The following is a 19,239-nucleotide window of genomic DNA, read 5'->3' on the forward strand; positions in this document are numbered from 1 at the left end:
CCTAATTCAGATTCTAAAAGCTCTGCTTCTCTATGTTTTAAATTCATTTTTGCATCGTTCTCATTTTCCAAGGGTAGTTGGCCTTAAGGAATATTCGTCTTAAGATTTTCTGCACACACGGGATTCTATGACATATTTTTCTCATGTTTTGGCAATTTTTGCCTCTGCACTTAACAGCCTGTCTTGTTTTCATTTCTTCTCACTCTGCTGGGCTAGGTTTGGTGGTGCTGGTGACAGTTGGAGAGGAAAAAATGCTTTCAAGTCAGCACTGGGATGACTGGTGAGCTGTGACCAGCAAGCTGGGAGCACTGACCTGGTGGAGTGGTCTCAGTGAGTAATGGACAGCAGTCATGTGCCAGCTTCCTTCTGGCCCAGGAAGGGTCAAGTCCTTTATGTTTCAGGGGCCTGGCTCCCAATAGACCCCACAGCCATGCAGGTTGTCTTCCCAACCTGCCCCTTGCTCCATACCCCACCCACCCCATAATATTAGAGAAGGAAACTTAGTCGGAAAAATGATGCAACTTAATTTTATTAGGATAGGGCTGGTGGACACTGGAGTGCCACCTTTTGGGGCCAGGAGAGGCATTGCGCAGGGGTCTCAGGGATGCCACCCGGCAGCTAGAGGCTACAGCGGTCCTTCACAGAGCGGCACTTCACAATGCGCAGGAATGTTGCGAGCTTGTTCATGTCTTTCTGGAAGCAGTAGAGCCGCCCGTAGTTCTCGAGCAGTGCGTCAGTTTTGTGCAAGTTTTCAGCCTTGTTGTGGGTCTGCCTCAAGATCTCCTCAGCCCGGGTTCTGCCATTTTCCAGCCTCTGCAAAGTGAAGGAAGAGAAGGAGAGGCCAAGCGCTTGGACACTGTTCCCTCCCTCTCTCACTCATTCTTTCTCCTCCCGCCCCTCCAAGGCTCCCAGGTGTAGAGAAAGGGCTAGAGGATTCATGAGTGGAAACGAAGAATAAGCTGAGTTCTCTTGGTCAGGGCCTGACTGCTAAAAAGAGAGCAGCAGTGTTTCTTTCCCCAAGCTCTGGAAGCCAGTGGGCCCCAGATTTGGGGACTCCTGGTGCCACCCTCACCAGCATCACAGTTTTGATGACTTCTCCTAGGTCCTTCATGTATTCATAGATGAAGTTGTCTAAGAAACTGTGCAGTGGGCTCTCGCCAAAGGCTCTGCTGAGGAACTGCACGGGCTTGAGCCACAGCTGGGTGAGCAGCAGGGAGTCGCCGAGCAGCTCTAGGTTCTGCAGGGGAAAGACCGGCAGTGGGTGTGCTGCCCGGGGGACATGACCAGGCCTCCCCTATCCCTGACTGGTGGAGAGGGTGGCCACTCACAGATTTCTGCAGAATTTCCTCTTTGTTAACTGGTGATGGGACAGACGTAGTGAAGCAAACGGTGGTCCTGGCTTTATGCCGGAAGAAATCCTTCTGTTCCTTCAGGCTACGAGCGTCTTCCTAGGAGAAGCACCGCCCATCAATATCTATGCTGGTGACCAGCTCCCATTGTTCCTCTGTTTGGACCCCACTCAGTGTATGCTCATCTGCCTGCATCTTCGATTCAGAAAACAATCCTGAGCTCCTTCGTCTCCTCCCATTACTTCCCAGCAAGGCAGTCGTCCCTCTTGCCAACTCTGATATGCATCCGTTTGTCAGGAGCTTACAAACTTCTCGTAGATGTCAAACGCCAGATAGTTCACGCGATGGGCGCGCATCACAGCATACTCATAAAGCCAGGATACGGGCATTGTTGTGAGGACACCGGTCTCTGCAAGCCAGGGCAGGCAGAGCAGGGTGAAAGCCAGGAGCAGTGATGCCCGGGAGACTAGGGAGAAACCAGAGGGCATGAGAGGGAGCCGGAGAGCCAGAGGGCAGTGATTTTGCTCAGGGGCTGTTCCTTTTCTGTCTCTCCCTCCAGGGACCAGGAACATTCTGAGACTGGCCAGCTATCTGGGCTTAGATGGCAATACCCACATTCAGAAGCCCAAACCTGAGGAATCGTGCTACCGTCTGATCTACAGGGCACTGCCACTCCCCTCAGGACATATAATGTCAAAAGGGATTTTAGGGACCCTTACCTGCAGCCATTGCAGCTAGGTGAGCTGTCCACAGGACTCTCCGTGGTTTGGGGAGTTGGGCCTTGGGATCCTGGAGCTGGTCTCTAGCGGGCCCTTTTATACCCTGTCCCCTTCTCTCTCCCTGCTGGCCCCCACCGGTTTCTATGTATGTGTGGGCAAGGGAGGGTCACGGACATGCCTGTGCTAGTGAATAATTTAGAAGCTTCTCCTACACATGCTGGTATCATGCCCCCTGGCTTGTCATTTTTTCCCTCCCACCGTCACCAGCGCTGTGACGGTTGTACACTGAGTGCCAGCCAGAGGCACCACACATCCTGGCCTATCTTTAAGGGGCAGGTGGGTGCCCTCTGGCAGCATGCCATGCTGGCCAACCTGAAGGCAGGAAAGGATGTCAGCATAGCCAGTCCTTGAGACCCACACGGACCCCCTCCCACTCTCTATCCTATCCCCTTCCTCCTCCCTGCGTGGTTCCCCTCTACCCACTAGAGAGAGTGTGTGCTGGGAAAAGGAGCCAATACAGCCAATAGATTCTGAATTCCACTTTTGCCGAGTCCTCCTGGGCCCGCCTGAGGCAGCTGGATGCAGTGCTGACACCGACCACTAGAGGGAATCAATCACATACTTTGCCCTCCACTTTCCCTGAGGCTTGGGGATACCGCAGTTCTTTGGGGTGGAAGAACCCAGACTGAAGCAGAGATACAAACCAAGAAACAGAAATCTCGGCAACAGACATAAACCACAAGCGCTTCCTTTCATTGCCCTGAATCCATCAGAGAATCTCAAAGTTGGAAGAGCCCTTGAAGGTTTGAGTCTCCTCTCGAGCTTTGGGACTCAGTAGGGTTGTCGGCCAACATTGAAAACCCACACCCCTGTGGTCTAGGATGTGAATGCTGGGCCCTGCCACCTCCCCGTTTTCGCAGCGGAAGACGGAGCTCATTTTCTGCCGTCATTTCCTGAAGCATAACCTGAGCAGCACCCCAGACTCATCATCTGCTGGGAGGGCACTGGGCTGTGGGCTGTTCTCCAGGCAGGCCTGTGGGAGGACCCGAGAGGGATGTCATCAATGATACCAGCTCTGAGAATCATGGGGTCACTGAGAGGGTGGGGACACCACTTACCCCTACTCCTTCCAGCACCACCAGAGAGGAGGAGCCAGTTGGGAATGGAGGAGGGTCCCTGAGCTCCATGTAGCTTTCTGCATCCCCCACCATCCTTCCTCCAATGTCAACTGGGACATGGAGCCCCCATGACAGGGCCTTTTAGCCGATGCTGGGGACTTAGAGGTGGACTGTGAGTTCTGCAGGTGTTGCTGGTTCCCGCAACTCTGTGTTGTGTGGGGCTATGGGAAGTGAGTATCAGCTGGGATTTATCCCTCCCATCCAGCCCCCACTGCCTCTGTTGTTATCTATCTGTTTCCTTTTTGCTGGTGGTTGTTGGGATAGACTGTGAGAAGGAGAGGGAGGTCTGGGGGCTGTGGCACCTGCTGGCACTGCATTTGGAAATCCAAATAAAATATCTCTTCGACTTTCTTGTCCTAATTGAGACCCCAGATGCTCTGGTTCTGTATGTCTCAAAGTCATGTTTGCATTGTTCTCATTTCCCAAGCGTAGTTGCGGTTAAGGAATATTTATCTTAAAATTCTTCTGCACACAAGTAATTCCAAGACATTGTTTTCTCACATTTTGGGGAACTTTTGCCTCTGCACTTAATAGTCTGTCTTGTTTTTATTGATTCCCTCTCCTGGGGGGCTAGGTTAGGTGTTGCTGGTGATGGTTGTGGAAGAAATGCCTTCAAATCATCACTGGGATGACCAGTGGGCTGTGACCAGCAAGCTGGGAGCACTGACCTGGTGGAGTGGCCTCAGTGAGTAGTAGACAGCAGTGCTGTGCCGGCTTTCTTCTGGCCCAGGGAGATCAAGTTAATTATGTTTCAGCGGCCTGGTTCCCAATAGACCCCACAGGCCCTGCAGATTTTCTTCCCAACCTACCCCTTGCTCAACCCCCACCCCACCCCATAATATTGGAAAGGGACACCTAGTCAGACAAAAAGATGCACCTTAATATTATTAGGACAGGGCTGGTGGACACTGGAGTGCCATGTTCCGGGGCCAGGATAGGCACTGGGGTGGGTCACAGGGATACCACCCGGCCGCTAGAGGCCACAGCTGCCCTCCACAGAGCGGCACTGCGCAATTCACAGGAATGTCTCGACCTTGTCCATGTCCTCCTGAAAGCAGTAGAGCAGCCCGTAGTTCTTGAGCAGTGCGTCATCGCTGTGCAAGTTGATGTCAAACTTGCCATCGGTGTGGCTGAAGATCTCCCCAGTCCAGGGGCTGCCATCTTCCAGCCTCTGCAAAGTGAAGGAAGAGAAGGAGAGGCCAAGCGCTTGGACACTGTTCCCTCCCTCTCTCACTCATTCTTTCTCCTCCCTCCCCTCCAGAATATAGAGAAAGAACTGGAAGATTCACGAGTGGAAATGAAGAATAAGCTGAGTTCTCGTGGGTCAGGACCTGAGTGCTAAAAAGAGAGCAGCAGCGTTTCTTTCCCCCAGCTCTGGAAGCCAGTGGGTCCCCAGGATAGCAGACCGCTGGTGCCACCCTCACCCCCATCAGAGTTTGGATGCCTTCCTCTACGTCCTTCAGGTACTCATAGGTGACGCTGTTTAAGAAACTATGCAGTGGGCTGTTGCCAAAGGCACTGCTGAGGAACTGCACGGGCTTGAGCTACAGCTGGATGAGCAGCAGGGAGATGCGGAGCAGCTCTAGGTCCTGCAGGGGAAGGACCGGCAGTGGGTGGGCTGCCCGGGGGCTCTGACCACAGGCCTCCCCCATCTCTGCCTGGTGGAGAGGGTGGCCACTCACAGATTTCTGTAGAGCTTCCTCATTTTTAGTGGGTGTTGGGACAGATGCTGAGAAGCAAACGGAGGTCCTGGCATTATACAAGAAGAAATCCTTCTGTTCCTTCAGGCTATGAGCTTCTTCCTAGGAGAAGAACCGCCCATCAATATCTATGCAGGTGACCAGCTCCCATTGTTGTTTTTCTGAGACCCCACTCAGTGTATGCTCATCTGCCTGCATCTTCAATTCAGAAAACAATCCTGAGCTCCTTCGTCTCCTCCCATTATTTCCCACCAATGCAAAGTCACCCCTGGACGAAGAGCCCAGACTCAGGGTTTAACCCCAGCTCCGTGTACCTGCAGCAGAGATGCAAACCAAGAAACAGAAATCCCAGCAACAGACATGAACCACAAGCACTTCCTCCCATAGCCCTGAAACCATCAGAGAATCTCAAAGTTGGAAGAGCTCTTGAAGGTTTGAGTCTCCTCCCCAGCTTTGGAACTCAGAACACCTCACACCGAATTATGCCCTATGCAGCCATGGAAACCCATCCTCCTTTTTTTCCTCCTCCTTTTCTGATCTGTGTAAAGCTTATCCAGTTGCAAAGGGCCTGCCTGTGCATTCTCACATCTGACCTGTCTCTTGTTTTGTGAAGGAGCTATTATGATCATCCCATTTCACAGACCAAGAGTCTGAGGCTCAGAGAGACTGATTTGCATGAGCTACCTCAGCCAGGGCAGCAGAACTCCACAAGCTTGCTCTTTCCACGTTGTGTCATTCAAAGTCCTTTCTCCAGCCTGGGCACAGTGGCTCACACATATATAACCAGCACATTTGAGGTCAGGAGTTCAAGACCAGACTGGTCCACATGGCAAAACTCCATCTCTACTAAAAATATTAAAATTAGCTGTGCGTGGTGGCTCATGTCTGTAATCCCAGCCACTCAGGAGGGTCAAACGGGAGAATCCCTTGAACCTTGGAGGCAGAGTTTGCAGTGAGCCAAGATTGTGCCACTGCACTCCAGCTGGGTGCCAGAGCCGAAATGCATCTCAAAAAAAAAAAAAAAAAGAGAGCGAGAGAAAAAATGAGTTCTTTCTCCAGTGCAGGTAGCATGCTGCTGTTCATTTAGTTATTTTAGCTGGCTCTTCCTCTTCCTCCTCCTCCTCTTTCTTCTTCTTCTTGTTCTTCTCCTTCTTCTCCTTCTTCTTCATCTTCTTTTCTTCATCGTCCTTCCTCTCCTTCTTCCCGTTCTTCTCCTTATTCTTCTTCGAAATGAAGTCTCATTCTGTCACCCAGGCTAGAGTGCAGTGGCTTGATCTTGACTCACTGCAACCTCTGCTTCCTAGGTTTAAGGAATTCTCCCACCTCAGCCTCCTGAGTAGCTGGGATTACACACACTCGCCACTATGCCAGGCTAATATTTGTACTTTTTGGGTAAAGATGGGGTTTCACCATGTTGGCCAGTCTGGTCTTGAACTCCTGACTTCAGGTGATCTGCCTACCTTGGCCTCCCAAGGTACTGAGATCCAACCCAGTTATTTCAGCTTCTAAATTTCTCTGAAGCAGGGATCCTGCCCCCAACACAAGCAGCGCTTTGCCTCATTTTGTCCTTCTCTAAGGGGCAGATTGTTCTCCCTCAATTCCCAGGTGAGAATGGCCCAGTGGCACGGGGTGCCTTGTGGAAACCTCACAGCAGGACAAGGCAAAGGCAGAGATGACAAAGACTGAGCCTCCTGTCTCCTGGTGCCCAGGGTTGGGGCTGTTTCAGTATCATCTGGAGGTCACAAGCATCAGATGCCCCCAGAGATGAGAGCAGGAAAGAACCCCCTCTCCTGCCCTGAAATCTTCCACCCCTGAGTTTAAGGGCTTTGAGCACGTGACGCTGTAGAAACACAAGCAAACAAACAAGCAAACGCTTCTAGAAGTGGTTGGCAGTGGTGTTGCCAACCACCACTGAAAACCCACACCCCTGTGGTCTAGGATGTGAATGCTGGGCCCTGCCACCTCCCCCTTTTCAGAGCAGAAGACGGAGCTCATTTTCTGCCACCACTCCTGAAGCGTAACTTGACCAGCACCCCAGACTCATCATCTGCTGGGAGGGCACTGGGCTGTGCGCTGTTCTCCAGGCAGGCCTGTGGGAGGACCCGAGAGGGATGTCATCAATGATACCAGCTCTGAGAAACATGGGGTCACTGGGAGGGTGGAGACACCACTTACCCCTGCTCCTTCCAGCACCACCAGAGAGGAGGAGCCAGGTGGGAATGGAGGAGGGTCCCTGAGCTCCACGTAGCTTTCTGCGTCCCCCACCATCCTTCCTCCAATGTCAACTGCGACATGGAGCCCCCATGACAGGGCCTTTTAGCCAGTGCAGGGGACTTAGATGTGGACTGTGAGTTCTGTAGGTGGTGCCAGTTCCAACCCCTTTGTGTTGCATCTTCTTAAGGGAAGCGAATATCAGCTGGGATTTATCCCTTCCCATCCAGTCCTCATTGCTTACGTTGTTATCTATCTAATTCACCTGCTGCCACTGCATTTAGAAACCCAAATAAAATGTCTCTTCCACTTCCCTTGTCCTAATTCAGGTCCCAAATGTCCCGGTTCTTTATGTCTCAAACTCATTTTTACATTGTTCTCATTTCCCAAGTGTACTTCGGCTTAAGGAAAATTCATCTTAAAATTCTTCTGCACACAAGTAATTCCAAGATATTGTTTTCTCTCGTTTTGGGGAATTTTTGCTTCTGCAATTAATAGCTGATCTTGTTTTCATTGATTCCCACTCCTGGGGGGCTAGGTTTGGTGCTGCTGGTGATGGGGGGGAAGAAATGCCTTCACATCATCACTGGGATGACCAGTGGGCTGTGACCAGCAAGCTGGGAGCACTGACCTGGTGGAGTGGCCTCAGTGAGTAACAGACAGCAGTGCTGTGCCGGCTTTCTTCTGGCCCAGGGAGAACAAGTTCATTATGTTTCAGTGGCCTGGTTCCCAATAGACCCCACAGGCCCTGCAGGTTGTCTTCCCAACCTGCCCCTTGCTCAACCCCCACCCCGCCCCGTAATATTAAAAAAGGGACACATAATCAGACAAAAAGATGCAACTTAATATTATTAGGACAGGGCTGGTGGACACCAGAGTGCCACGTTCTGGGGCCAGGAGAGGCACTGGGGAGGGTCACAGGGATGCCACCCGGCAGCTAGAGGCCACAGCAGTCCTCCAAAGAGGGGCACTGCACAATGCACAGGAACGTCTCAACCTTGTCCATGTCCTTCCGGAAGCAGTAGAGCAGCCCATACTTCCTGCTCAGTGCGTCATCGTTCTGCGAGTTTATGTCAAACTTCCTGTAGGTCTGCCTGAAGATCTCCCCAGTCTGGGGGCTGCCATCTTCCAGCCTCTGCAAAGGTCTCCCTCAGGGACCAGGAACATTCTGAGATTGGCCGAATATCTGGGCTTAGATGGTGATATTCACATCCAGAAGCCCCAAACCTGAGGGTTAGTGCCCCCGTCCCATCTACAGGGCCCCGCCTCTCCTCTTCAGACACATCCGGCTCATAGGGATTTTAGGGGCGCTTACCTGCAGCCATTGCAGCGAGGTGAGCTGTCCACAGGACTCTCAGTGGTTTGGGGATTTGGGCCTTGGGATCCTGGAGCTGGTCTCTTGTGGGCTCTTTTATACCCTCACCCCTTCTCTCTGCCCGCTGGCCCCCACCTGTTTCTATGCACGTTCATGCAAGGGGGGCCACGGACGTGCCTGTGCTAGTGGATAATTTAGAAGCTTCTCCCACGCATGCTGGTATCATGCCCGCTGGCTTGTCTTCTTTCCCTTCCCACTGTCACCAGCGCTGTGAGGGTTGTGTGCAGAGTGTCAGCCAGAGGCACCACCCATCCTGTCCACTCTTTAAGGGTTAGGTGTGTGCCATGGTGGCCAACCTGAAGGTGGGAAAGGATGTCAGGATAGCCAGTCCTTGAGACCCACACGGACCCCCTCCCACTCTCTGTCCTATCCCTTTCTTCCTTCCCGCGTGGTTCCCATCCTCCCACCAGAGAGAGTGTGTGCTGGGAAAAGGGGCCAACCACGGTCAGTAGATTCTGGGGGTTCTGGGCATGATTCAGACCTGAATTCCACTTTGGCTTAGTCCTCCTGGGCCCGCCTGAGGCAGCTAGATGCAGTGCTAACACCCACCACTAGAGGGAACTAACCCCATTTTGGCCCTTCCCTCTTCCTGAGCCTTGGGGCTCCCCAAGGTTTGCGGGGAGGAAGAACCCAGACTCAGGATATTACTCCAGGTCCTTGGACCTGCAGCAGAGATGCAAAGCAAAACCAGAAATCCCAGCAACAAACATGAACCACCAGCACTTCCTCCCATAGCCCTGAAACCATCAGAGAATCTCAAAGTTGGAAGAGCTCTTGAAGGTTTGAGTCTCCTCCGGAGCTTTGGAACTCAGAACATCCCGTCAAAAGATGCCCTATGCAGCCATGGAAACCCATCCTCCCTTTTTTCCTCCCTCTTCCTTCCAGATCTGTATGGAGCTTATCCAGTTGCAAGTGGCCTCCCTGTACATTCTCACATCTGACCTGTCACTTATCTTGTGAAGGAGATATTACGATCATCTCATTTCACAGATCAAGAGACAGGCTCAGAGAGACTGACTTGCATGAGCTACCTCAGCCAGGGCAGCACATCTCCACAAGCTTGCTCTTCACACATTGTGACATTCAAAGTCCTTTCTCCAGGCCGGCTATCGTGGTTAACACCTATAATTCCAGCACTTTGGGAGGCTGAGGTGGATGGATCATTTGAGATCAGCAGTTCAAGAGCAGCCCGGTCGACATGGCCAAACCCCAACTCTATTCAAAATACAAAACTTAGCTGTGCATTGTGGCGAATGCCTATAATCCCAGCTACTGAGGAGGGTGAGGTGGGAGAATCCCTTGAACACAGGAGACAGAGGTTGCAGTGAGCCAAGATCCTACCTCTACACTCAGGCCAACTAAAAAAAAAAAAAAGTGTGTTTGTGAGGTTCTCTCTACAGAGCAGGTAGCGTGGTGCTACTATTTACTTATTCTGGCTTCCTATTTTTTTTTTTTTTTTTTTAGATGGAGTCTTATTCTGTCACCCAGGCTGGAGTGCAGTGGCATGATCTTGGCTCACTGCAACCTCTGCCTCCTGGGTTCAAGTGATTCTCCCACCTAAGCTTCCTGAGTAGCTGAGATTACTGGCACAACCAGTATATTGAGCTAATTTTTGTACTTCTTTAGCAGAGACAGAGTTTCAGCTCGTTTGTCAGGCTGGTCTCAAATTCCTGACTTCAGGTGGTCCACATGCTTTGGCCTCCTGAGTACTGAAATTACAGGTGTGAGTCACCGCTCCCAATCCTGTTATTGCAGCTTCTAAATTTCTCTGAGTTCAAGGATCCCGCCCCCAACACAAGCGGCCCTTGCCTCATTTGGTTCTTCCATAAGGGGCAGAATATTCTCCCTCCATTCCCACGTGAGAATGGCCCAGTGGCACCGGGTGCCTTGTGGAAACCTCACAGCAGGACAAGGCAAAGGCAGAGACGGCCAGGACTGAGCCTCCTGTCTCCTGGTGTCCAGGGTTGGGGCTATTTCAATATCTTCTGAAGGTCACAAGCATCAGTGCCCCTAGAGATGAGAGCAGGAAAGAACCCCCTCTCCTGCCCTGAAATCTTCCACCCTTGAATTTAACAGCATTGAGCACATGATGCTGTAGAAACACAAGCAAGGAAACAAGCAAACGCTTCTAGAAGTGGTTGGCAGTGGTGTTGCCAACCAACATTGAAAACTCACACCCCTGTGGTCTAGGATGTGAATGCTGGGCCCTGCCGCCTCCCCCTTTTCAGAGCGCAAGATGGAGCTCATTTTCTGCCGTCATTCTTGAAGCATAACCTGACCAGCACCCCAGACTCATCATCTGCTGGCAGGGCACTGGACTGTGGGCTCTTCTCCAGGCAGTCCTGTGGGAGGACCCGAGAGGGATGTCATCAATGATACCAGCTCTGAGAATCATGGGGTCACTGGGAGGGTGGAGACACCACTTACCCCTGCTCCTTCCAGCACCACCAGAGAGGAGGAGCCAGGTGGGAATGGAGGAGGGTCCCTGAGCTCCACGTAGCTTTCTGCGTCCCCCACCATCCTTCCTCCAATGTCAACTGCGACATGGAGCCCCCATGACAGGGCCTTTTGGCCAGTGCAGGGGACTTAGATGTGGACAGTGAGTGATGCAGGTGGTGCTGGTTCCATTGCGTCTTCCTAAGGGAAGCGAGTATCAGCTGGGATTTATCCCTTCCCATCCAGTCCTCATTGCTTATGGTGTTGTCTATCTGGCACCTGTAGGCACTTTATTTACAACTTGAAATAAAGTGTCTCTTCCACCTGCCCTAATTCAGATCCTAAAACCTCTGCTTCTCTATGTTTTAAACTTATTTTTGCATCGTTCTCATTTTCCAAGGGTAGTTGGCCTTAAGGAATATTCGTCTTAAGATTTTCTGCACACATGGGATTCTATGACATGTTTTTCTCATGTTTTGACAATTTTTGCCTCTGCACTTAACAGCCTGTCTTGTTTTCATTTCTTCTCACTCTGCTGGGCTAGGTTTTGTGGTGCTGGTGACGGTTGGAGAGGAAAAATGGCTTTCAAGTCATCACTGGGATGACTGGTGAGCTTGACCTGCAAGCTGGGAGCACTGACCTGGTGGAGGGGTCTCAGTGAGTAATGGACAGCAGTCATGTGCCAGCTTCCTTCTAGCCCAGGAAGGGTCAAGTCCTTTATGTTTCAGGGGCCTGGCTCCCCATAGACCCCACAGCCATGCAGGTTGTCTTCCCAACCTGCCCCTCGCTCCATACCCCACCCACCCCATAATATTAGAGAAGGACACTGAGTCGGACAAAATGATACAACTTTATTTTATTAGGATAGAGCTTGTGGACACTGGAGTGCCACCTTTTGGGGCCAGGAGAGGCATTGGGGAGGGTCACAGGGATGCCACCCGGCAGCTAGAGGCCACAGCTGCCCTCCACAGAGCGGCACTTCGCAATGCGCAGGAATGTTGCGAGCTTGTTCATGTCTCTCTGGAAGCAGAAGAGCCGCCCGTAGTTTTCGAGCAGTGCGTCAGTGTTGTGCAAGTTTTCAGCCTTGTTGTGGGTCTGCCTGAAGATCTCCTCAGCCCGGGTTCTGCCATTTTCCAGCCTCTGCAAAGTGAAGGAAGAGAAGGAGAGGCCAAGCGCTTGGACACTGTTCCCTCCCTCTCTCACTCATTCTTTCTCCTCCCGCCCCTCCAAGGCTCCAAGGTGTAGAGAAAGGGCTGGAGGATTCATGAGTGGAAATGAAGAATAAGCTGAGTTCTCTTGGGTCAGGGCCTGACTGCTAAAAAGAGAGCAGCAGTGTTTCTTTCCCCAAGCTCTGGAAGCCAGTGGGCCCCAGATTTGGGGACTCCTGGTGCCACCCTCACCAGCATCAGAGTTCTGATGACTTCTCCTAGGTCCTTCATGTATTCATAGATGAAGTTGTCTAAGAAACTATGCAGTGGGCTCTCGCCAAAGGCTCTGCTGAGGAACTGCACGGGCTTGAGCCACAGCTGGATGAGCAGCAGGGAGTCGCCGAGCAGCTCTAGGTTCTGCAGGGGAAGGACCGGCAGTGGGTGTGCTGCCCGGGGGACATGACCAGGCCTCCCCTATCCCTGACTGGTGGAGAGGGTGGCCACTCACAGATTTCTGCAGAATTTCCTCTTTGTTAGCTGGTGATGGGACAGACGTAGTGAAGCAAATGGTGGTCCTGGCTTTATACCGGAAGAAATCCTTCTGTTCCTCCAGGCTACGAGCGTCTTCCTAGGAGAAGGACCGCCCATCAATATCTATGCTGGTGACCAGCTCCCATTGTTCCTTTGTTTGGACCCCACTCAGTGTATGCTCATCTGCCTGCATCTTCGATTCAGAAAACAATCCTGAGCTCCTTCGTCTCCTCCCATTACTTCCCAGCAAGGCAGAGTCGTCCCTCTTGCCAACCCTGACATGCATCCATTTGTCAAGAGCTTACAAACTTCTGGTAGATGTCAAAGGCCAGATGGTTCACGCGATGGGCGCGCATCACAGCATACTCATAAAGCCAGGATACAGGCCGTGTTGTGAGGGCACCGGCCTCTGCAAGCCAGGGCAGGCAGAGCAGGGTGAAAGCCAGGAGCAGTGATGCCCGGGAGACTAGGGAGAAACCAGAGGGCATGGGAGGGAGCCGGAGAGCCAGAGGGCAGTGCTCTTGCTCAGGGGCTGTTCCTTTTCTGTCTCTCCCTCCAGGGACCAGGAACGTTCTGAGACTGGCCAACTATCTGGGCTTAGATGGCAATACCCACATTCAGAAGCCCAAACCTGAGGAATCATGCCACTGTCCCATCTACAGGGCTCTGCCACTCCCCTCAGGACATATAATACTGAAAAGGATTTTAGGGACCCTTACCTGCAGCCATTGCAGCTAGGTGAGCTGTCCACAGGACTCTCCGTGGTTTGGGGAGTTGGGTCTTGGGATCCTGGAGCTGGTCTCTAGCGGGCCCTTTTATACCCTGTCCCCTTCTCTCTCCCTGCTGGCCTCCACCTGTTTCTATGTATGTGTGAGCAAGGGAGGGTAACGGACATGCCTGTGCTAGTGGATAATTTAGAAGCTTCTCCTACACATGCTGGTATCATGCCCCCTGGCTTGTCATTTTTTCCCTCCCACCATCACCAGCGCTGTGAGGGTTGTACACAGAGTGACAGCCAGAGGCACCACCCATCCTGGCCTATCTTTAAGGGGCAGGTGGGTGTCCTCTGGCAGCATGCCATGCTGGCCAACCTGAAGGCGGGAAAGGATGTCAGCATAGCCAGTCCTTGAGACCCACACGGACCCCCTCCCACTCTCTATCGTATCCCTTTCCTCCTCCCTGCGTGGTTCCCCTCTACCCACTAGAGAGAGTGTGTGCTGGGAAAAGGAGCCAATACAGCCAATAGATTCTGAATTCCACTTTTGCCGAGTCCTCCTGGGCCCGCCTGAGGCAGCTGGATGCAGTGCTGACACCGACCACTACAGGGAATCAATCACATACTTTGCCCTCCACGTTCCCTGAGCCTTGGGGATACCGCAGTTCTTTGGGGAAGAGGAACCCAGACTGAAGCAGAGATACAAACCAAGAAACAGAAATCTCGGCAACAGACATAAACCACAAGCGCTTCCTCCCATCGCCCTGAATCCATCAGAGAATCTCAAAGTTGGAAGAGCTCTTGAAGGTTTGAGCCTCCTCCCAGCTTTGGGACTCAGAACACATCACACTGCAGGATGCCCTATGCAGCCATGGAACCCGCTCCTGCTTTTTCTTCTCCTCCTTTCCAGATCTGTATGGAGTTTATCCAGTGTCAAAGGGCCTGCCTGTGCATTCTCACATCTGATCTGCCACTTGTCTTGTGAAGGAGCTGTTATGATCATCCCATTTCACAGATCAAGAGTCTCAGGCTCAGAGAGACTGACTTGCATGAGCTACCCCAGCCAGGGCAGCAGAACTCCACAAGCTTGTTCTTCCCACATTGTGTCATTCAAAGTCCTTTCTCCAACCTGGGCATGGTGGTTAACACGTGTAATCCCAGCATTTTGGGAGACTGAGGTGGGTGGATCACTTGAGGTCAGGAGTTCAAGACCAGACTGGTCAACATGGCAAAACTGTATCTCTACTAAAAATATAAAAATTGCTGTGCATGGTGGCCCCTGTCTGTAATCCCAGCTACTCTGAAGGGTGAAATGGGAGAATCATTTGAACCTAGCAGGCAGAGTTTGCAGTTAGCCAGGATTGTGCTACTGCACTCCAGTCTGGGTGCCAGAGCAGAACTCCATCTCAAACAAATAAATAAATAAGAAAGAAAGAAAGAAAGAAAGAAAGAAAGAAAGAAAGAAAGAAAGAAACAAGTCCTTTCCCCAGTGCAGGTAGCATGGTGCCATTCCTTTAGTTATTTCTGCTGGCTCTTGTTCATCCTCCTCCTCCTCCTCTTCCTCTTCTTCTCCTTCTCCTTATTCTTCCTTCTCCTCCTCAGCCTCCTCCTTCTTTTTCTCCTTCTTCCAAACGGAGTCTCATTGTGTCACCAAGGCTAGAGTGCAGTGGCATGATCTTCACTCACTGCAACCTCTGCCTCCTGCATTCCAGGCATTCTCCCACCTCCGCCTCTTGAGTAGTTCAGATTATACACGTCTACCACTATGCCAGGCGAATTTTTATACTTTTTTTAGTAAAGATGGGGTTTCACCATGTTGGCCAGTCTGGCCATGAACTCCTGACTTCAGGTGATTTGCCTGCCTTGGCCTCCCAAAGTACTGAGATCCAATGCAGTTATTTCAACTTCTAAATTTCTCTGAGTTCAGGGATCCTGCCCCCAACAGAAGCAGCGCTTTGCCTCATTTTGTCATTCTCTAAGGGGCAGATTGTTCTCCCTCAATTCCCAGGTGAGAATGGCCCAGTGGCACCGGGTGCCTTGTGGAAACCTCACAGCAGGACAAGGCAAAGGCAGAGATGACCAAGACTGAGCCTCCTGTCTCCTGGTGCCCAGGGTTGTGGCTATTTCAATATCATCTGGAGGTCACAAGCATCAGATGCCCCCAGAGATGAGAGCAGGAAAGAACCCCCTCTCCTGCCCCGAAATCTTCCACCCCTGAGTTTATTTTTTTTTTTTATTTTATTTTTTTTTTTTAATTTTTTTTTTTGAGACGGAGTTTCGCTCTTGTTACCCAGGCTGGAGTGCAATGGCGCGATCTCGGCTCACCGCAACCTCCGCCTCCTGGGTTCAGGCAATTCTCCTGCCTCAGCCTCCTGAGTAGCTGGGATTACAGGCACGCGCCACCATGCCCAGCTACTTTTTTTTTTTTTTTTTTTTTGTATTTTTAGTAGAGACGGGGTTTCACCATGTTGACCAGGATGGTCTCGATCTCTTGACCTTGTGATCCACCCGCCTCGGCCTCCCAAAGTGCTGGGATTACAGGCTTGAGCCACCGCGCCCGGCCCACCCCTGAGTTTAAGGGCATTGAGCACGCGACGCTGTAGAAACACAAGCAAGGAAACAAGCAAATGCTTCTAGAAGTGGTTGGCAGTGGGGTTGTCGGCCAACATTGAAAACCCACACCCCTGTGGTCTAGGATGTGAATGCTGGGCCCTGCCACCTCCCCCTTTTCGTAGCAGAAGACGGAGCTCAATTTCTGCCACCACTCCTGAAGCTTAACCTGACCAGCACCCCAGACTCATCATCTGCTGGGAGGGCACTGGGCTGTGGGCTGTTCTCCATGCAGGCCTGTGTGAGGACCCGAGAGGGATGTCATCAATGATACCAGCTCTGAGAATCATGGGGTCACTGGGAGGGTGGAGACACCACTTACCCCTGCTCCTTCCAGCACCACCAGAGAGGAGGAGCCAGGTGGGAATGGAGGAGGGTCCCAGAGCTCCACGTAGCTTTCTGTGTCTCCCACCATCCTTCCTGCAATGTCAACTGGGACATGGAGCCCCCATGACAGGGCCTTTTAGCCGGTGCTGGGGACTTAGTTGTGGACTGCGAGTTCTGCAGGTGTTGCTGGTTCCCGCAACTCTGTGTTGCATGCGGCTATGGGAAGTGAGTATCAGCTGTGATTTAGCCCTCCCATCCAGCCTCCACTGCCTCCGTTGTTATCTATCTGTTTCCTTTTTGCTGACGGTTGTTGGGATAGACTTTGAGAAGGAGAGGGAGGTCTGGGGGCTGTGGCACCTGCTGGCACTGCATTTGGAAATCCAAATAAAATATCTCTTCGACTTTCTTGTCCTAATTGAGACCCCAAATGCTCTGGTTCTGTATGTCTCAAAGTCATGTTTGCATTGTTCTCATTTCCCAAGAGTAGTTGTGCTTAAGGAATATTTATCTTAAAATTCTTCTGCACACAAGTAATTCCAAGACATTGTTTTCTCACATTTTGGGGAACTTTTGCTTCTGCACTTAATAGTCTGTCTTGTTTTTATTGATTCCCTCTCCTGGGGGGCTAGGTTTGGTGTTGCTGGTGATGGTTGTGGAAGAAATGCCTTCACATCATCACTGGGATGACCAGTGGGCTGTGACCAGCAAGCTGGAAGCACTGACCTGGTGGAGTGGCCTCAGTGAGTAACAGACAGCAGTGCTGTGCCGGCTTTCTTCTGGCCCAGGGAGAGCAAGTTCATTATGTTTCAGCGGCCTGGTTCCCAATAGACCCCACAGGCCCTGCAGATTTTCTTCCCAACCTGCCCCTTGCTCAACCCCCACCCCACCCCATAATATTGGAAAGGGACACCTAGTCAGACAAAAAGATGCACCTTAATATTATTAGGATAGGGCTGGTGGACACTGGAGTGCCATGTTCCGGGGCCAGGAGAGGCACTGGGGAGGGTCACAGGGATGCCACTTGGCCGCTAGAGGCCACAGCTGCCCTCCACAGAGTGGCACTGCGCAATTCACAGGAATGTCTCGACCTTGTCCGTGTCCTCCTGAAAGCAGTAGAGCAGCCCGTAGTTCCTGAGCAGTGCGTCATCACTCTGCAAGTTGATGTCAAACTTGCTGTAGGTCTGCGTGAAGATCTCCCCAGTCCGGGGGCTGCCGTCTTCCAGCCTCTGCAAAGTGAAGGAAGAGAAGGAGAGGCCAAGCGCTTGGACACTGTTCCCTCCCTCTCTCACTCATTCTTTCTCCTCCCTGCTCTCCAGAGTATAGAGAAAGGCCTGGAGGATTCACGAGTGGAAATGAAGAATAAGCTGAGTTCTCTTGGGTCAGGACCTGAGTGCTAAAAAGAGAGCAGCAGTGTTTCTTTCCCCCAGCTCTGGAAGCCAGTGGGCCCCAGGATTGCAGACCGCTGGTGCCACCCTCACCCCCATCAGAGTTTGGATGCCTTCCTCTAGGTCCTTCAGGTACTCATAGATGAAGGTGTTTAAGAAACTATGCAGTGGGCTGTTGCCAAAGACACTGCTGAGGAACTGCACAGGCTTGAGCCACAGCTGGATGAGCAGCAGGGAGATGCGGAGCAGCTCTAGGTTCTGCAGGGGAAGGACCGGCAGTGGGTGGGCTGCCCGGGGGCCGTGACCACAGGCCTCCCCCATCTCTGCCTGGTATAGAGGGTGGCCACTCACAGATGTCTGTAGAGCTTCCTCTTTTTTAGTGGGTGTTGGGACAGATGCTGAGAAGCAAACGGAGGTCCTGGCATTATACAAGAAGAAATCCTTCTGTTCCTTCAGGCTATGAGCTTCTTCCTAGGAGAAGGACCGCCCATCAATATCTATGCAGGTGACCAGCTCCCATTGTTGTTTTTCTGAGACCTCACTCAGTGTATGCTCATCTGCCTGCATCTTCGATTCAGAAAACAATCCTGAGCTCCTTCGTCTCCTCCCATTACTTCCCACCAATGCAAAGTCACCCCTCCTTGCCAACCCTGACATGCATCCATTTATCAAGTGCTTACAAACGCCTGGTAGGTGTCAAAGGCCAGCTAGTGCAGGCGATGGGCGCGGATCATAGCTTTCTTGTAAAGCGTGGATAAGGGAATTGTTGGGAAGGCACCAGCCTCTCGTGGCCAGGGCAGGCAGAGCAGGGTGAAAGCCAGGAGCAGGGATGCCCGAGAGACTAGGGAGAAACCGGAGGGGAAGGGAGGGAGCCGGAGAGCCAGAGGGCAGTGCTCTTGCTCAGGGGCTGTTCCTTTTCTGTCTCTCCCTCCAGGGACCAGGAACATTCTGAGACTGGCCGATTATCTGGGCTTACATGGCGATACTCCCATTCAGAATCTGAAACCTGAGGGTTAGTGCCCCGTCCCATCTATAGGGCCCTGCCTCTCCCCTCAGGACATATTATGTCAAAAGCGATTTTAGAGACCCTTACCTGCAGCCATTGCATCTAGGTGAGCTGTCCACAGGACTCTCTGTGGTTTGGGGAGTTGGGCCTTGGGATCCTGGAGCTGGTCTCTCGTGGGACCTTTTATACCCTGCCCCCTTCTCTCTCCCTGCTGGCCCCCACCTGTTTCTATGTATGTTTGGGCAAGGGAGTGTCGTGGACCGTCCGGAGGGGTAGGCACGTCTGCCCGGGGGTCTCTCGACTTGCAAGAGGGTCCCAATACCTGGAAGAGGGAGTGCGCCTGAGAAAATAATAAAGACAGAGAGAGAGAACGCAAGGTGTCTGGAGGGCTGATAGGCTGTGCCTAAACAGCAAATTTTATTTTTCAAAGGCCAGGAATAAATGCACTTTCTTGCCTCTGGTTTACGTCATAGTAAGAGGAATGTAAATGTATGCCTCACATGGCCTATACAATAGAGAAGTCAAATACACAATGGTTGCAAGACGAAA

At 52.0% G+C, this 19,239-nt stretch overlaps 3 pseudogenes; all 3 read right to left on the minus strand.

Moving 5' to 3' along the window:
- Positions 1-653: 653 nt before the first annotated feature.
- LOC141581748 (somatotropin-like) lies at positions 654-2,078 on the minus strand (annotated as a pseudogene).
- A 2,141-nt stretch (positions 2,079-4,219) lies between these two features.
- On the minus strand, positions 4,220-16,387 carry LOC141581749 (somatotropin-like; annotated as a pseudogene).
- A 940-nt stretch (positions 16,388-17,327) lies between these two features.
- On the minus strand, positions 17,328-18,787 carry LOC120362998 (somatotropin-like; annotated as a pseudogene).
- Positions 18,788-19,239: the final 452 nt, after the last annotated feature.

This window comes from Saimiri boliviensis, chromosome 17 (assembly GCF_048565385.1).
Source record: "Saimiri boliviensis isolate mSaiBol1 chromosome 17, mSaiBol1.pri, whole genome shotgun sequence".
Classification (NCBI taxonomy): Eukaryota; Metazoa; Chordata; class Mammalia; order Primates; family Cebidae; genus Saimiri; species Saimiri boliviensis.